This window comes from Melospiza georgiana, chromosome 4 (assembly GCF_028018845.1).
Source record: "Melospiza georgiana isolate bMelGeo1 chromosome 4, bMelGeo1.pri, whole genome shotgun sequence".
NCBI classification, from domain to species: Eukaryota; Metazoa; Chordata; class Aves; order Passeriformes; family Passerellidae; genus Melospiza; species Melospiza georgiana.
Genome location: NC_080433.1, coordinates 18,500,444 through 18,518,965, shown reverse-complemented (window position 1 = coordinate 18,518,965; position 18,522 = coordinate 18,500,444). Strand labels below are relative to the sequence as shown.

Sequence of the window (18,522 nt, the reverse complement as noted above, 5' to 3'; positions counted from 1 at the left end):
CTGCTCTAAAATACTGGTTTTCATTAGAGACAGCAGTAATTCTATAATATACATACTAATAAGGAAGTTCAATACGTAAAGAAATACTATAAAGACTGAAAATGAAAGAGTAAGACTGTTTAGAAAGAAGACTCAGTCAGAAATGGAAAGCTCCTTGCAAATATTGTGTCAGCTCAGAGTCTTAAAAATTCATTAAGGAATGTTAAGAGAAAGGGTAAAAAAATCACTAAAATGGTAATACTTCATTCTACATCTGGACTTTCATGAAGCAAACCTGGGGAATTTTTTTTTTTTTTTTTTTTTTTTTTTTTTTTTTGGTTCCTGTTATTGCAATGAGACTTCAGCTTAGCCTGGTCTGTTCAGGACAATTATCCAGTCAATGAAAGGTTAACCTAAAGCAGCACTGGGACATTCCTTTATTGTAAAATATGGAGTCAATATTTTGTCTTCCACTGTCTGTGCGTCAACATCCTGGCTAATGGGACTGGGGCACAAAACTTCAGCAGTGAAGAGCAGTGCCAGATCGTAACTATAACCCAACCAGACTGCTCTACAAACCCAACCAGACTGCTCACTGCCAGCTCTTACAGTGAGCCCACCTTGAATCCCTGCAGATTTTCTCATGCTTGTACAGGTGCCCTTCCATCCTGCATGTTTCAGAAATAACAGTTCCTGTGCTGTGCCATGGGCAGCCTTCCTGTGCAGAATTACAGCACACAGGTGGGAAATCAGAGCTGGATCTCTCCTTCACTGTTTGGAGACAGACAATGAGAGCTCCTCATTCCCAGCTCAGCACTCAAATCCTGCAGTAAATGCCTGTTACTCATCCTAATCTCCCAACTTCATCTGAGGGACCACTTGTGAGAGTGGCAGTGTCCAAAGCGTCAGCAGGAGAAAGAAGAGCACTCACTCAACCCAAACTACAAACACAGAGGCTGCTTTAGAGATGGCAGCCACTCAAAAAGTATAACCCCAAGCACTTGGCTGTTTGCAGAGCACAGGGAGGATAAGCCAGCCCATGAGTTTGTGAGCAAAGCTGCAAATGGGGCTCAAGTTGCCTCCAAACACAACTTCTATAAAGCAAACCTGGGCATGCTGTGCTGGCTGTGGAAATAGGAGGTCTAACTGTTATAGGTGTTGCTAAAAAAATCAGTTATTGTTTTACACATAAATCTTAAAATCAAAACTAATTCTTGATCCTAAAGAGATGGCTTTACCCCCATGGAAAAGTCAGTATGGAGCTCTGCTCTCAACACAAACACTTAGCAAAGAAAGATGCAGCATTCAGGGAAGAAACTGTCTTTACCTGCCTTCTGCTCCAGGCATTTTTTTACTGCTCTCTTGAAATCTGAAAGTCCCAATGACATACTGCTGAAACCCTTAGGTGTTACAGAATTTCTGGGAATAAGATTTTTTTTTTGACGGTTCTTTGGTTGTTTTTTTGTTTTATTTTTTTTTTCTTTTAACTGGTAAGTAAATTAATGAAAGAAAACTTTAAAAATTCAGTATTGCAGTATTTTGACCACTTGTATGATTAATGTCCAGACCTGATTAAGGAAGCAGTTTATGTTGATCACACTGCATGGAAACCCTATCACAGTTTATCCTGCCTTTTGATCTTCCTGAGTTCATTTCCCCTCAGTCCCACTGCAGCATGGACCTGTAAAAGCTCCTCTGTAATTCTCAACCTCTCTGCTGCTGCTCTACAATAAAGATACCAAAAGTATAAAATCAGATTTTACTTGAAAAAATGTTGGCAAGTAAATATTAAATGTGATCACAGCAAGGAGATTTATAAAATAAGTGGATGGCTGGTATTTATTTCAGATCAAGATCTCCACCAGTCAGGAGCTGGGAAATAAAAACAGTTTGTGACAGGCAATAACCTGTAGTGATGGTAGAGCAGCCCTTGTAATGAAGCTGCAATCACTCTTCTGATCTCCTGCTGCCTTGTTTCCTTCTCTTCCTTCTTGAGGAACTGGCACTTCCAATCTCTTCTAATTCTCCTGATTCTAGCCTTTGATTTATGCTGCTCTGGCTATTGTACATCCTGTCAGAGGAAGGAGGAGTTCAGCCTTCGAGGTGGGAAGAGAGGCAGCAGTGACAGAGGGTGAGTAAGAACAGAGAATAATACCAGCCGTTAGACAATGCTGATGGGTGACGTATGAGCCTGCCTGGCTCTGTAATTATACATAATATTTTTCCTTCAGTCTTGGCTGATGTGAACAAATACAATGTACCACCACCCCCCCAACACCCTGGGGGAAAGAAAAAAATAAAAGGAAAAAAAGAAAGAAAGCGCCATGTAAAATTATAGTCCAATAATAAGAGCATGGTGCTGAACTCAGGGTCAGGACATCTGGGTTCTGGCCCCTTGGCATCAGCATGAGACTAGACAGAACACATTTATTCTTCCCGCTGCCTTTGTTTACTCTGATGCATTGAAATAGATTTCTAGAAGCTCTGCTTTTGCTAACAAAGTACAACAAATGAAGAACAGACTCTTTAGAAGTGACGTCTCAAATAGAATTTATCTAACCCTGCCACTTATCACACTTGGCTGTCTATTTACAGGTCCCTGGGGCCCTGTGAGCCTCCCATGCTCTTTTTGGGCATTTTTTAATGGCTCTGAGACATTTCTGAAACATAAGAACTTCCAAGTAGGTAGACATCACTAATGCCCCTATTCAAGAGTACAGCAATCACAAGTTGACTTTTATATATACATATATATCTCTTTATATACACATAAATATATTATATATATATAAACTACATTAAATTATGTATTAAATAAATAATACTATTATTCACTATAAAATACCATATAAAATAAGAGCTATATTTAATTATTTGAAAATCAATTTTCTCAATAATCAACAGCCTTTTATTAAGTAGAAGTATACCTCAGTAATCAATGTAAAATCAGGCACATGAGGTGTGATAGTAATTTTAATCATAGATACCACTAGTAATTTTAACCCTACTTGAGAGTGATGTCTATTTCCACATGCTTGACCAATACTTCTTAAAAATGCATTACATTTCTTAGTTCAGCAGCTGTCTATATTCTGCTGCTTAACAGTAAGAAAGTCACTGAGCAAAATATACTTTGATATACTTTGCAAATATTTTCAAATGTGCTGCCCTGTATTTTCAGCATGTGTGAACAGGTTTTCTGTGTAAAAGAGGAGATGCTAACAAATGTGGGTGAAAAGCTAATGAAAGATTTTGCAGTCTTTGCTCAGACTAGATACTATTTCATTCCTTTAGTATTTTGTGCCAGATCCAGGGACTATCACTCACAGTATGGAGCAGTTGATGTGACAAACATTTCTGGGGTGTTTGTTCAGTGGTGAAATACAGCCCAAAGCAAATAAAAGAGCAGTTGCCTCAATCCTAAAATGAGCAGAAGAGACAGCAGGTAGTATAAAAAAAGGCAGTGCTAAAGCAGCAGAAATGTCATAAGACAGGAATCCCTTTGCTTGCTGAGCAAGGTTTTGCAAAGTTTTCAAGAAAGGAGATGATGGAGCAGCCAATGCTGAAGTGAAGGAGACCATGAGACAAAAATTAACTTCCCAGGGAAACCAAGTCTATTTTAAGATCACACATTTTCCTTGGGACACACAGGTTTGCACTGTTGGAGTGGACTGAACTCTGTGCCTCTTCCAGGATGGAGGAAATGCAGCAGAGTTTCTGTCTTGGTGTGGATGCAGTCCTGGTGTACTCAGGGAAAATGTGCCCAAAGGGAGTTTCTGCTGCTACCCACCATGTAGACCTGCAGTTTAATGTCTCTTTAAACGCACTTGCCTTTAAAAAGACAAGTGGATGATGCAGAATAATGCTAAACCATCACAGATCAGTGTTATGTTCACAGGTACTGAACCAAAAGATCCTCCTGCAAGGTGTGATCAAGAACAGGCTGAGGTATGTATTCAGCCACCAGTGATTTGCAATAATTATCTGATGTGGGGAAAGGAACGATAAATACAACCCCTGCTGAACAGCCCATGCCTTTAGGTTTGTCCTTTCTCTAAGATATTTCTGGTTTGCCGTCTCTCCCTTCAGCTGGAGCCCTCCCTAGAGCAAAAAGGAGCAGCTCTTGTCCAGCCTGTCCAGAGAACCTTCAGCTCCTTCCTCCAGATATCAGGCCATTCATTTAGAGGTGGGAAGCTGCTTCACATGTGTTAAGTGAGCAGTCACACACAAAGAGTACCAAGTTCTCAATACTGAATGTGAAAAGCTTTAAAGAATGTCTTGGCCTTGACATAATAATTGAAACTATTAATCAGACTGTGAAGCTTAGCCAGCACACTTGCAGATGTACAATTTAAAATATAGGGGGGAAATATCCAGTGGACAAATTAATGACAATTAACAGATTGTTCAGCATAGGTCATTTTATTTTCAGTGATCTGAAAGCAAAAGAAAGCATCAGCTGTCTGATGAGACCAGTGACTGATGAGCCCCAGACTGAGGGGATGTCTGTGCTCAGAAAAGCCCATCCTCACACACAGCCCTCTTGGAGGCTGTTGGGAAGACACAATTTCTCTCACAAGCCTAACAACTTTTTGTGTCCTGCCCTCTCTTCCTCTTCTCTGCCCTGAGAGGGCAGAGATAACAGCCGGACAACCCCTCACAAGGGACAGACTGCAAACTGCTCAAAACAGCCATGTGATCCTGCAGTGAATGTGCAAAATCAAGAAAATCAGCAGCTCCGTGTGTGAATGGGGCTGGATGGGTGATCATAACTCATTGACTCAAAGACTCAAACAGCAGACAAAGTCATTTTGTGACTGACAAGGCTGTGTCTTTGAAAAGAGTGATGAGAAGTGCATGTTGGAAGGAAGAGGAGTATGGAGGGTGGAGGAGTAAAAAGGAAACTGAACTGAAGAGTTCTCTCTTTTCAACCTGTTGGATGAAGACCAAAGAGAGAAAGTTTCCTCTCTCTTCTCCCAGTCCAAAACAGAGCAGTGCTTTCCATATAATAATAAATCTTTAACTTTTTTTAATAAAAATGTTGCTCTCTCAGTTAGATGTTTAATTAGAATAATAACAGATTATTAAAAGTAAACGTGGGACAGCTTTGGCAAAATCTATCCATAAAGGAAAGAAGTGTTTGATTTTCAGATTATTTCTCCAATTAATCCTTTCATTCCTCACTGTGGAAGATAACATAATCATCAATGTATAAATAGTGATAGGAGCAACGGCATGTACTCTGTTGTGGAGGGGTTCTTACAGAATTTTTTTTTTCTTTTAGCCTTGAGGGACTGTAGGTAGTCATTTCAGCAAGCAGCAAAAGAAAAAAAAAATAGATTTTGTACCAAATTCCAGGTATTTCTGAGCTGAGGGAGCTGGTTCTGCTCCTGCACCATTCAGCCTGCAGGATGCACCCTAGCCCAAATGACAATTTCCTACAGGAACACAAATAGCTCTGTCATTGTTTTGTTAATTTACCTGAGAATGCTTATCTAAGCAAAGATCAGCTCTCATTTTCCTCACTGTGCAATTCAATTCAGAGTTTAAGGAATGGTGGGAGATCAGACAACGCGCAGTCCTCCTCCCTTTTCCCTGCTGAGACATGCCCACCACTTCAAAGCAAAGACAGCGATGTTCTCACTTCCTGGCTAATCGATTCCACCTCTAAAAAGGACTGACACCTCAGCAGCACTGAGGGGTGGCTGGAAACACACCTTGCCTCCTACCCGAGCAGAGTACATCTGAGTTGCTGTCTTTTAGCACCTCTCCTCCTGCTCTCATAAACACCCGCCGAGCCGCAGCTTGTGCAGCCCTGGTGTCAGGGGGAAGGCGCTGCCAGCTGCCAGGGATGCATTCGGCCCCTCCTGAGCGCCCAGCGCGGCTCATGCCCAGCAGCGAGAGCCCCGGCACTCAGCACACACGCTGATCCTCTCACACCACGGCAGGGAGCACGAGCAAGAGACGGCAGCCTGCACAATCCCTGTGTCTGCGCTCGCTCGGTGATGCTCTGTGCCCTTTCTGTGTCCAGCGTGCTGTGGGAGCAGCTGGGCTGTGCACAGCCTGAACCCCACCAAAGCCCACCTGTTAGAGAAGAAAGTTAAAGAAGACTGGCGGAGAGAGCTGGCATGACGACCACAGGAGGCTTCTAGGTGGCCTCTACAAAACTAATTATTACCCAGGAAAGGGTGATAATTACTCCTTAAGGCTGCAGTGCAGGAACTGGCTTCATGGCAGAGCACAGGAGGTTGGAGAGATGAGGGTGTTAGCATAACAAAAATATTTTGCTGTGATCCCTAACAATTAGTAGACCTTCCAAATAAGCAAGTGATTCCTCTTTATTAAGTTATCATCTCTATGTTTTCAGTTGCAAAAAAATTTCTTCTTTTCTGGTTGTTGTGCTTTTAGTTTTGTTCCTTTGTTAAAGAAGCAATAATGTACAATAAATAAAATGTTGATCTGGAGCTATTCATGTGAAATAAATAAATTATTAAAGAAAAAAAGAGTGAGAGCTCTCCTGGGCTTTTTGCCTTGTTCTTTTTGTTGTATTACATCAACACCACTGCCAGAGGGTTAAGAAATATGTTTAACCACAGCTTCCTCATGCCTTGAAGGAAAGGGCTGAAGACCTTTTTGTTTGTTCCATCTCCTCAAATTGGAATGAAAGTGAAATTGAGAACTTTTCACCTGCTAAGGTGTGCAATCAGAAGTCTCTGAGCCTCCCAGCTGACTCAACCTGAACATATCCAAAGAATATCAGAAAATGCAGAGGATGCATTTTTCCTTTGCTGTAGGTATTTGTTATGCTGTCATCCTTAGCACAAAATCAAGGCACCTTCAGCTGGTCCTGCCCACTGACCTGCACTGAGGAAACTTGAGGTTCCCACTCTTAAACAGTGGAGAGAAGAAAGGTGCAGAGAGGGCAAGGGGCTCATTCTCATTCAAGTCATAGCATCAAAGAACATGCTGATGGCCAGAAGATCCCTCTTGAGAGAGAGTGCTCAGCCTGCCTGTGCCCCAGGAAAAGGTGATTCAGACAGTCTGCAGTGGGACTGACTCTTTAGAAACCACCCTTTTTGTCCACAGCAGCCAGAGCCAATGACTCTCCTGTCACAGACATCTTTTATGAAAAATCCTTCCCTTAGGATTTTACCCCCTGAGAAGCTGAGAGGCCTCAGGAACAAAATGCAAACAATGGTTATCTGCTGCTGTGGAATGCAACAGGTGCATCTGTGATTGGTTCATGTTGGTTGTTTCTAATTAATGGCCAATCACAGTCAGCCGGCTCAGACAGAGAGTCTGAGCCACAAGCCTTTGTTATCATTCCTTCCTTTTCTATTCTTAGCTAGCCTTCTGATGAAATCCTTTCTTCTATTCTTTTAGTATAGTTTTAATGTAATATATATCATGAAATAATAAACCAAGCTTTCTGAAACATGGAGTCAACATTCTCATCTCTTCCCTCAACCTAAGACCCTTGTGAACACCATCAAACTCTCCCTGAAGAGCAGCACATTTGATATCTGGGCTGCCACTGTATTCCCAAAGTGGGTAAATAAAACTGCTGCTGCTGGTTTGTGGGGCTAAGTGCTTTCTCTCTGCAGCTTTGCACCTGCCTTTCCCTCAGGGAAACCTTCCAAAGTGTCTTGTAGTAGTTTTAGTTAGAACCTGGCCAAGTAGGACAAAAAATTTCTGGTGAGCAAAAAAAATAAAGCAGGCTAAGCATTGTCCAAAGAGGGCTCACCTGATGATTCTGGCTGCAAAAGCAACTCTCCCTAAGCCAGAGTTCCCACATTTCTCTCTCAGAAGTGTGTGGCAGCAAAGGGAACAGGCACACAGTGGTTCCACCACCCCAGCATAAATTGGGATACCATCCCATGTGTATCTGCCTGTGTCAGCAGTGCCAGGGCTCAGTGGAAAGGTTCTTACTCTCCAAAGGCCTATTGGATAATTTGCAGATGGAATAAAAAGCAACTGAGTATTTGAAAGATAATATATCATTCATTTCTTTCTATGGATGCCCAAATTTAGGTATGTTTAAGGGCAAGTTTAGTGCTGACTGTTCCAGAAATCCTGCCAAACACTTTAAAAATCTAAACAGGAAGAGCAGACAAAGCTTGTGGGAATGAAAATGATATTTTATTATATTTCCATGTTAGAAGCTGAGGTACAGGAGGTTACTGAGCTTGTCCAAGGCATGTCAGCAACCTGTGGTGAAACCAGGAACTCAACGTTTGTCACAACCTTTTGAAAGTACTAAAAAGAAAATGACTCCTCATTTTTTTAGCTATGTGTCATTTCCATACCCTACTTTGATTTTTAAGAGGAATTGAAGACAATAATGTGGAATATTAATTGTCAAATCTGTCTTTTAGAAAGGATGGCAGTGCCTGACTTACCTGGGCTTTTTTAAACCTGATATTTTGCATTTCCCTGTGCTTCAAAGTAGGAGATAAACAGTCTCACTCTTTGCTAAAGAAATAGAGAGAGATAGTTACAGGCTTTCTTCAGACAAAACATAACAAAAGCTTTTGTTCAGCTGCTTTCTTTTTTCTTTCCTTACTTTTTTTTCCCCAATTGTGTACTTTTGGGATTTTTCCCCTTTACTGAAGCACATAGCAAAATAATTAATAACAGTAGGATATTTCTTGCAGGAAAGTGCTTCTGATGTCAAAACCTTTCAGTAAAAATCCCTACATTTACTCTCAGTGGATCAGATTGTGGAAATGACTAGCAGACATCAAACAGACATTTTTAATGAGAATTTAACAGTGAGCCCTTCATGTATTCTTCTAGTGGCAATTGAGTGTGCTGGCTATCATAAATGTCAAAAACAGAAGGGTAACTTATTTTACCTTCCTTCTTCCCCACTTTTCTTCATATTTAAGAGCCTTCTATGTTTGGCTAAAGGAAGAGGCTTCACAACCAAGATTCCCTGTTTAAATTCTCAGTGTTAGGGCTCAAGGTCATACTGAGAAGGCATGACTTTGCCAGGTTAAATATAGCACTTTGGTGGTGGCCTCTCCTTTCCTGTCACTCATGCTCTGACAGCTTTCATCAGCTGAATATACACTGCTAGAAAAGTGAAATTATGTGGGTGAAAGAGGCCAGTAATGGATCAGGGGATCAGTTTGAGCATGGAAAAGCAACAGCAGAGAAAACATCCCTCTTTTACTTCTCACCAAGGTCTGGAGCAATTGCAGCTTCAGTACATTTTTGTTGGAGGGACACTGAACATTTTTGCTTCTCCTCCTTTCCTGAACAGAAACTTTCCCACTAAGCATCTCCTAAAGGCTCAATTTTCCAACACTCCAGTGCAAAGAAAAGCCCTGTGTATGGAGTCTGATCCTTTTTTTCATTTGGCAGCACCACAGCTGAACTTCACTATCTGACAATCTGCGGGAAGCAAATCCCTACAACCCTGTCATGGGACCAGGAGGAATTATTGTCCCTGCCTCAGGATGCCAAGCCAAAGCCTACCCAAGGTACAAGAGTTGGTCTCTGACCTCAGCAGGCTTTGTGTCAGGCCACAGGAATGTGTCAAAAGTCATGCAGCAGGTGGGTGGCATGGTCAGGAGCTTATCTGGGATCAGCTTGGTCTCAGTCCAGAGTGCTAAGTGAAAAAATACCCTCGCTGCTTCAAGCCTGATGCTTGCACAAAGCACTAGCACCCTTATTCCAGGAAATGTCTGGGGTATTCAAAGGGTTGTTATGGAGAGAGATCAAAGAGGTACAAAACTCTAATAAAATGGTATGAAAGTCTAATAAAATTGTAACCATCAGTGAATCCACCCACCTGTGTGTTGGTAAGTCAATTGGTACAAATAGATCAAAATCCCCATCAATTTCTAAGTGATTTTTAGAATAAGTGAAGAACATAAGAGCAGATGCTCTGAACTAAATTGCTGAAGACATGATACAGTGAAAATACTGAAAAATAATAAACTTATTACTGCATTAAGAGCCCAAGACTAACTGCTTATGATTAGTGAACTGCTTAAAAAGTATTGAAGGCAGAAGTAAATGAAATTAAATATAAAATAGAACCAAAGAGAAAGTAAAATCCATGGATTCAAAACAACAGTGAGTTTCTAATTCAGTAAGGTCATGTGGAAAGCAAACTGGAAGGTAAGACAGGAAAAAAAGTTATTGAGAAATGTGAAGGTCCAAGAACTGCTTGAGCCAAGCAACCACATCTGTGGAAATGACACTTCATGTCTGGTGAAGCCCATGGCTAAGGGAGGGAGTTAAAATAAAACACAAACAAAATGTCAGCTGTAAATGAAGAGGACCGAGGATGCACAAACTGACAAGAGCTGGTGGGGTGTGTGCAGAGAGGGGAACTGCAGGACATTTCTCAAAGCTCTTAAATTCACCCAGTTCAGGAGGGAAGCAGCGGGACCTTCTGCACATCAAGGGACTATTTGTGAAAATGACATTTTTTCACAAATAGTGTGTGTCACTTTTTCGCCATGAATTATTTGGAATAATTCATGAGGAACAGGACTTTGCAGAGGCACTGAATTTTTTTTTTTTTGTTAAATCTTCTCTGCAAATGATGCTGTGCTGATATCCATGTTAGACCTATTTTTTTTCAAGACAAGAAAGCACATGAGCTGTCAGAACATAAAACTCTGAAAGGGGAAACATTGGAACAAATTGATAAACAAAACAGCAGCATATCAAAAGGACCTCATGGCTATATATGCAAGGGTTTGGAAAGCACTTGAAATTTAAGTGGCTGTGCTGATAGCAAAAATATGCAAGTTGTTGCTGGAGTCAGATACGCTGCAGAAGGACAGGAGGGTAGCAACAAGCACTCCTAGCTTTAGGACAGGCACAGGATTAATCTTAGGTATTATATACTGAAAAGCCTCATTCTACTTCCACCTTAATTGACTGAAACTAACAGAAACTAGATTTACATATAGGAGAGGATAAAAAATAATCATAGATTTTTTTAAAAAAATGTTGTCTGATATATGTTCTTTGAAGCATTAAGTTAAAAGACCAAGAAAACCAACCTGACAAGTCTACATATATAGGTATTTCTATATTGCATTAAATTCTTTGACAGATTTGTGATAGAATAGGTAAATTATTATTACAAGCTGGAAGCTGGTTAAAAAAGAGAAAACAGAAGCTACACATGAATGATTTTTCACAGCAAAATATTAACAGTCAAGTTGTCCAAGAACTTAAGAACTTCTTTACTGAAATTATTGCTCTTAGAAAAAGAGAATGAGGATTAAAGTATTTCATAGTATGTTAATTAAGTTGGGAGAACCTAACATTTGGGCAGCTAATGGAAATTAATATTGGCTGCGGCAGAACAGTCACAGGTAGCGTGAAATATTTGGAAGCCTCTCTGGATTCTAAGCCTGCTGTGACCACTCTTTTTGGCATTACGGTGAACAACCATATTCTGCTCTATTACAGCAGTGGTCAGAAAAAAGAAAAGCACAAGCCAAAACTTTCATTGGCACGGGAGGAGTAAGAAGTCTTAAAATGGAAATTACTTTATATTTCTTTTCTTCTCTCATGGGGGATTAAATGAGTGGCACCTATACAATGAACTGGCTGTTCCAGTTGGTCTTTTCACTTAACATAACAGAGAGGTATCAATTACACTGAAAAACAATTAATTTAAATAGATCAAAGGTTGTCTGGAATATGATTTTCCAAGGAAAATATTTAATTAACCTACTGAATTCCCTGCTACATGCTGTCACTAAGGTACTGAACTCACTGGGAGGCACAACCAGACTAGTTGCTTATCTGGCCAGTGAGTACATCTGCAGCTTGTCTAAAATCTCTAGAGGTTAATTTATCTAAAATCTCAAGAGGTTTCCACCTGGGGATGGAGGTGAGTAGATCTTTTTGTCATTTGGAAAAGATCTCTGGGTAGAGAGCAAACGCAAGCTGATGAGTATAAAACCTTTTACCTGAGGGCAGTGCAGATATCTAGGGCAGCATTCACTACACCTGCCTTTTTGGTAACCAGCATTGATGAAAACACTCTACAGGATGAGACAAAACACCTGTCTGATCCAATGCTATAATCATTATGTTCTAATGCTCTGTAAGTGGATGACTGATGCCTTTTTGAATAGGAAAATAATGAGCAATGAGAACAAATAACACAAATTCTCTTAATTATTCATGCTAACATTCATGTAAGTTTTGAAATGTGTGAATATTTTCATGAATAAATCATTGGTCACTGGCTTGCTTTAAAGGTTTTCAGAAATAATAGCGGAATAAGCTTGTTGCCATTACTCATGAACAAAGTTATGAACAATTTTCAATATATGACTGCTCTGTTTTCTAATTGACTGAGCATGAGACAGATGAGTTTAAAATAGACATCAGTAATTCATCGCAAAGCTGAGAGAAAATTTCTCGGGAATCTATGAAAATGCAATGGTCTATATCAGAAACTTAATTTTTCCCCATGTATCATTTTTTGTTAATTTTTGTTTCTCACAAGGTGGAACAGATTACAAAAGAGAAGGATCTAATCTTCATGTTTGCAGATCATCCTATCTGCGCAGAACCAAAGAGATCTTCATATACTCTGGCTACCTGAAAATCCTGAGCCAGAGAAATCACTAAGCAAGGAAATTCTTTTAAATTACTAGGTTTATTTTATCACCTTGGTTTCCAACACTAATTTTGACAACTATTCAGAAGAAAGACCTTTGGAGATATTTTTGTCTCATTATACCTCTCTCAGAAAAAGCCAAAAAACCCAAAACAAAACCAAACACCAAACCGTAAAACACAAGCAACCAAAATCAAAGAAAACATGCCCACAGTTTACTCAGAGCTTTTCTAAGAGCTTGAGGGAAATCCTGGGAAATGCTGATTTACAGAATTTCTCACCTATTTATGTTGTGGCTTCTCACAGAGATCTTTATTGCCATCACTGCAAGAGGTGCCCCGTGCTATTCCCAATGCCCATTCTCACATTGCATTTCCCTTTCAGCAGAGTCTGATGAAACAGAGCTGTTCCATGAGCAGTTGTCAAAACACTGGCATATTCTAATTACAATACTTGCTATGTTTCTGTGAAAGTCAAATTTTGAGCTCAATTGCACCAGAATAAAGCAGACACGATTAAAATCACTGGAGGCGCCCCTGATTTGAAAGAATGTAATTAAGATCAAAATCTAGCCCATGGAGTCTCAGGAAATACTGGAATAACGGGAATCAAAGAATCATCTTGTCAAACAGAAAACATGCAGAAGACTCTGAGCAAAGCAGCTGGCCCTAAATGTGGTTTCATTTAACCTGTATCATATCCTTAAAAACAAATACATGAGGCATGTGGACTACTGAAATCCCATTGTACATCTTAGTGGCATTGGCAAGCATTCTCTAGGAGGTGCTTGATGGAAATGAAATGAAACTCACTTCACCCTATCCTCCTGGAACTTCAAATTGTGCTATATGAGAGATATTCTTTGGAAGATCTGCTGATGTATAACCCTTCCTATGGGGAATAGATGGTTTTAGACATAGGTAATAATGTAGATTATAAGGCAGACAGGCAGTCCAAAATGACAGACAGCTCCACAGCCTAAAGCATTTATACACAGCAGCAAGATCAGGGTGTATGGGAAAAGGAGGCAGCCCTTTAATGCAACTTTAGGAGTGGTCTCAACTTTTAATTCTGCCCACTCCAATCAGAGAAGTGTAGGAAGGTGGTGGGATAAGTCAGCAAGGGATCCCTCCTTGATTTAATGTGGAGAGCTAGGGAATGCAATCTGCTGGGCACAGGTGCTTGGCAGTCAGCTGGTGGGATGTGGACAAGCAAGTAGGGAACGCTATTTCTTGGGCAGCTCTGACACAGGAAAAGCTGTGGAGACCCTGGCAAAACTGAAATCTACCTTTGCCAAAATACAGAAACTGGAGAATATGGGTAGGTGGTGTGTGCGGAGTCTCGTTTAGCCACAGGAGTTCTCAGTGCTTGGCTCTTTCTGCAGCCCTGTTCTTAGAGATGGGAATCTCTAGGATGGATCTAACAGGGCTTGAAATGCTACCCCACGATTTAATGCTACCGTAGATTAAATGCCAGCATACAATTTTAGCTTTTTAAGATTTGAGGCTACAAGCGTTTGTGGAAAAGTTATCCCTGTCAATCATATGAGCTGCATCTAAACCCCTTCAGCTTTCCTTAGCCTGATTATTGTTGCCTATCCCATCCACCCACCTAAACAGCCAGTAGGAGGTCAGGACAGCAGTTTCACAAGTGAGTAATCCTCTTCTGTGCCTTCAAATCTCTCAGAATTAGCCGAGAGTTGCTTCAAGCTGCGAAGCTCAAAGCCAGAGAGATCCAAAATTTCCGAAAAAATGGTCAGACAAAATTTGCGAAAAAACGGTCTGAGCTTCCCAGCTTCAATTTCTTCCCACTTTTTACGCCACAGTTTAACCCACCCAAGGCATAATCTCCGAGTGGCCAAACCAGAATCAGCTGAATCAGCTGAACACTAGCTGCCCTTCTTTTTCAGCTTGGGATTTAGAAGATCTGACTGGAAACAGACGCTGGATATAATGGAAGAATTTCCTTTTCTCACACCACTTGCTTGTCTCCCTGGGCTGTGAAGCCTCACATTCCCTGGTCCCCGGGATGCTCCTCCTCGCTTGCCTCTGGCACTAGAGGGCGCGGGGATCTGGGCTCCGGGATGGAAATAAAACTCTCCGCGGCTCCCCGCTTTGCCTTAAACTGAAGTCAACTTTCAAAGAGGTCCTGATTTCACAGAAAGGGAATTGGCTTCATTATTACTGGCTTGTCTGAGTTCCCCGTGCTGCATTGCTATGGAAACAGGACCAGAAAATACATCTTGTGCATGTAGGTCATGATATTAGTGGAGAAGGGAAAGCTGGGTGAACGGGTGAGTGGGTTACAGGAGTGAAGTGGGACAGAGCAGCCTCCTGGGATTATATTAACAACAGTGAGGGATTTCATAGTAGGTGTCCTCAAAAGACTTTTGAATGAGACACCAAACAGGCGGCAAGCATTTTGGGTAGCTGAGAACCATGACATACACACAGGGATTCAGCCCAGAGGTGACAACCAAAGTGGCAGTGGGCACTGGGCTGAACACCTAGGAGGGGAACAAAAAAAGTTTTGTTTATAGATTCTGTTATTAACTGATGGCCTCAGTTTCCTCCTTTCAGTGTCTGTGTCTCCATCCTGGATGATGAAGGCACTGCTAGAGTGCTGTGCCTTCCATCTCCTCGGGACACCCTTGATCACACATGGTCCAGGTCTCCCTGAGCTCTGCCCAGATGCAGAGTTACAACCATTAGGGTAGAGGAAAATCAAAATCCTGGGTTTGGATGGGAGAAAAGCATGACCTCTCCTTTTTATCATTTTGCCCTCCATCCAAAACAAGTTGGGGACATCCTAGACCCCCCATCCCCATATACTGTGCCTTGTTCCCAAGTGGACTACAATGCAGAAATCAGAGTGCTGAGGGAGAGATTGGAGGGGGCAGCTCAGTGGGGCACAACAAACCAGTGAGATTACTGCGCTTCTCACTCTCCTGGTGCAAAACCAAACAGTCCAGGCTCCTGCAGAGGGGAAATTCAACCAAACTTACACTCCAAGAGATCCTACAGGAAGGAGCAAGTGTATTCTGTGTAGCTTAGAGAGGTTTATAGATGGATCACCGAGAGCAGCTGGTGTCATAAACCACACAATAAAAGCTGGTGTGTATTCAGACAGGGGTTGTGATTGCAAGTGATGCAATACCATAAAGGCAGACAGCGTGCATACTTCTGCTCTCCTGTATTAACCTTCCTTATCCTTTTTTATAGTTTGTGGATTTGCTTTATCCCCCAAATAGCTGCAAGAACAGGCTGTCAAGCAGAGGTTAGACCTTCTTTTTTTGTCCTTGCCTTTTCCCTTCTGCAAAGAGAATATCTTCCTTCAGGGACAAGGACAAGCCAATGTGCCAACACACCGGTTGACACATAAAAATGGGAATAGCTGTCATTCTGGCTAGATTTGCAACATGAATTTCCAGCTGGAAATAAAGCCATCTCCTTGTCCTGGGAGGAACTTTAGCAAATCAAAACAGTAAGAATAAACAATCCTACAGGGGTGGGAGGAATTGTCCCTTGTTCTTCACCCAGCAAAGGAGTAAAAGGACTCACCCCTGGGCTGGTGGGGATGAGTTACAAGCCCCCAGAGCTGGCAGCAGGCACAGCCATTCTCCAGGAGCTCCTGGCATCAGGGCCCTGGGGCTGGGCTGCCCTGCAGGGGAGAGCAGAGGAGCTCCCAGCCCACCTTTCCCCATGGTGCTGGGGCAGCCACGGGGCAGCCTGGTGGGAAGGCGCAAAGCCAGGAGAAGCGCCCTGGATGGAGAGATGGCCAGGATCGGCTTTAGCCCAAGAAGAAGCAGAAAGCACTTTGTCCCTTCAGAGCCCCCGATACAGCCTTATTGTGGGGCTGCACCAGCACCTCGATGCCCCAGGGCTGTTTCTAGAGGAAATTTTTCTCCCACGGCTTGATCTGAGTTCCCTCTCAGTGTCAGCTCGCTCCTTCTGGCCCTAAGCACCCCATGGTGGCGGCGAAAGGAAAGGGAGCCCGGAGGCACGGCCGGGACCGGGACAGGGGGACGAGCCAGCCCCGGCCCCGGAGCATCCTCTCCGGCATCACCCTGCTCCCTGCCTAGGGGAGCGAAGCCCAGGGCAGGGATGCGGGGAAGCGGGGCCGGAAATGAGCCGGGGAAAGCCCAGACCCTCCCCACCTCCGAGCCCGCTCCCCTCCTCGAGCAGGACAAGGGAGATGAGGCAGCGGCAGCGGGAGCTGCTCCCGGGCACAGCGGGGATTCTGCGGGCGAGGGAAGAGACGGAACAGCGGCAGCTCCCTCCCGGCACCCCGCATCCCTCCTGGTCCCACAGGGCAGGGATCCCCGCATCCCTCCTGGTCCCACAGGGCAGGGATCCCCGCATCCCCCCTGGTCCAGCAGGGCAGGGATCCCCGCATCCTCCCTGGTCCAGCAGGGCAGGGATCCCCGCATCCCTCCTGGTCCCACAGGGCAGGGATCCCGATCCCGATCCCCATCCCGCTCGTACCGTCCCGTCCGGCAGCGAGCTCGCCCCGCGAGCAGGCTCCGCTCCCCGGGGACGGCTCCGCTCCCGCTCCCGCTCCCGGTGACATTTTGCAGGAGTCGCCGGCAAACATGTCACAGCGGGATTTGGGAGCGGTAGCCCGGCAGATGAACCTGTGTCGGAATGTGGCTTTTGTAATAAAACCCCCTGTGTATGGCGCTTTCTCTACTATGTCTCTCCCGCTATACCACGACAGGCTCGGTTCTGGGATTAATATCGCAACTGAAACTCGACAGGCAAGGGCTCTGTGCTGGGGACGATCGCTTTGCCTAATCTCCTCTCGCTGCTTTTCGCCGCTGGCCCGCTCAGCCGTGACCCATTCAGCAAAAGTTTCCCTATGGTCTGCTCTGCTTCTTCTGCCAGGAAGCAAAAGCTCGTTTCTTAGACATTATTTCCTTGGCGGGAGCTTTCTTATGACAGCAGCGGATGAAATCCTAGGTGCGGCGAGGAAGGGGCGGAGGGTGGAGGACGTGAAAGAAAAGCCAAGAGGAAAAAAAAAAAGACAAAAAAAAAAAAAAGAAGATGGAAAGAAATAAGAAAAAAGGAGAGAGAGGAAACGTCAGTAAAAAGCGAATCTTTCCTACCTGTGATCCAATTAGCAGGAGTTGCATCTCATCCCGCTGCAAGCGGCTGGCTGGAGCGGCGGCGGCGGCAGAGGCGTGCGGGCTGCGCGCCGTCAGCGCCCGCAGCCAGCGGCTTTATCTTCCTCTTCCATATCTTCCACCAGGAGCCAGGGGGGCTGGGCTGGGGGAAACACAGAGCGCTCGGCACCGTGATAGTGCGGGGAAAGAATAACAGGTTGGGAGCTTTAAACGAGAGGTGGTATTGTCCGGGCTGATGGAGTTTTGTCTCCTGCTCCCTCTCGCCCTCCCACACGCACAGGCACACACATATACAAGCACACCCTCGGGAGTCGCTGCTTCAGTTCAGCCAAGCTGAGCTTTAAAAAAAAAAAAAAAAAAAAAAAAAAAAAAAAAAAAATTTAAAAAACCCAGAGCAATAGTGCTATCGAACCTGACTTAAAGGTTTAGACAAAACTGGAGTAATTAAAGATGAAGCCGGGACTCGTGAGTGAGCCGGTGATAATTCACACTTCCCCAGAGCTGGTGGGGAAATGAGGGCGAGCGAGGGAAGCTGTGCCTAGGTGAGCATCCCGGGTGTGTGTCCCTGCCTGGCGCCGCGGCTGTGCTGCCCACCCCGAGGGTGTGCGGGGGTGTGCGATGTGTGCGAGCGCCAAGTGGGCTCGATTAGCTGCAATGGGAAGGCAATTTCTGCGGAGAACATTTACAATTTTCTTTCAATATGACAGGATTAGTTGCTGTTGAAGGCTCTCCTCCAATAAGATCGCACTGCTCTCTGATTTGGTGGCTTTGCTGAATAGAAATTACTGGTTCTTGTTATCTCTCAACACACTCTCCT

General features: G+C 43.5%; 1 protein-coding gene across 2 annotated transcripts in view; it reads right to left on the bottom strand.

Moving 5' to 3' along the window:
• CHRM2 (cholinergic receptor muscarinic 2) overlaps window positions 1-17,881 on the bottom strand; it is an 85,941-nt gene extending 68,060 nt beyond the window's left edge. For both annotated transcript variants that reach the window (XR_009114370.1, XM_058022537.1), the window contains exon 1: window positions 17,688-17,881. The gene's annotated coding sequence lies outside the window, so the exon portion shown is untranslated. The remainder of the gene's footprint in view (window positions 1-17,687) is intronic.
• Window positions 17,882-18,522: the final 641 nt, after the last annotated feature.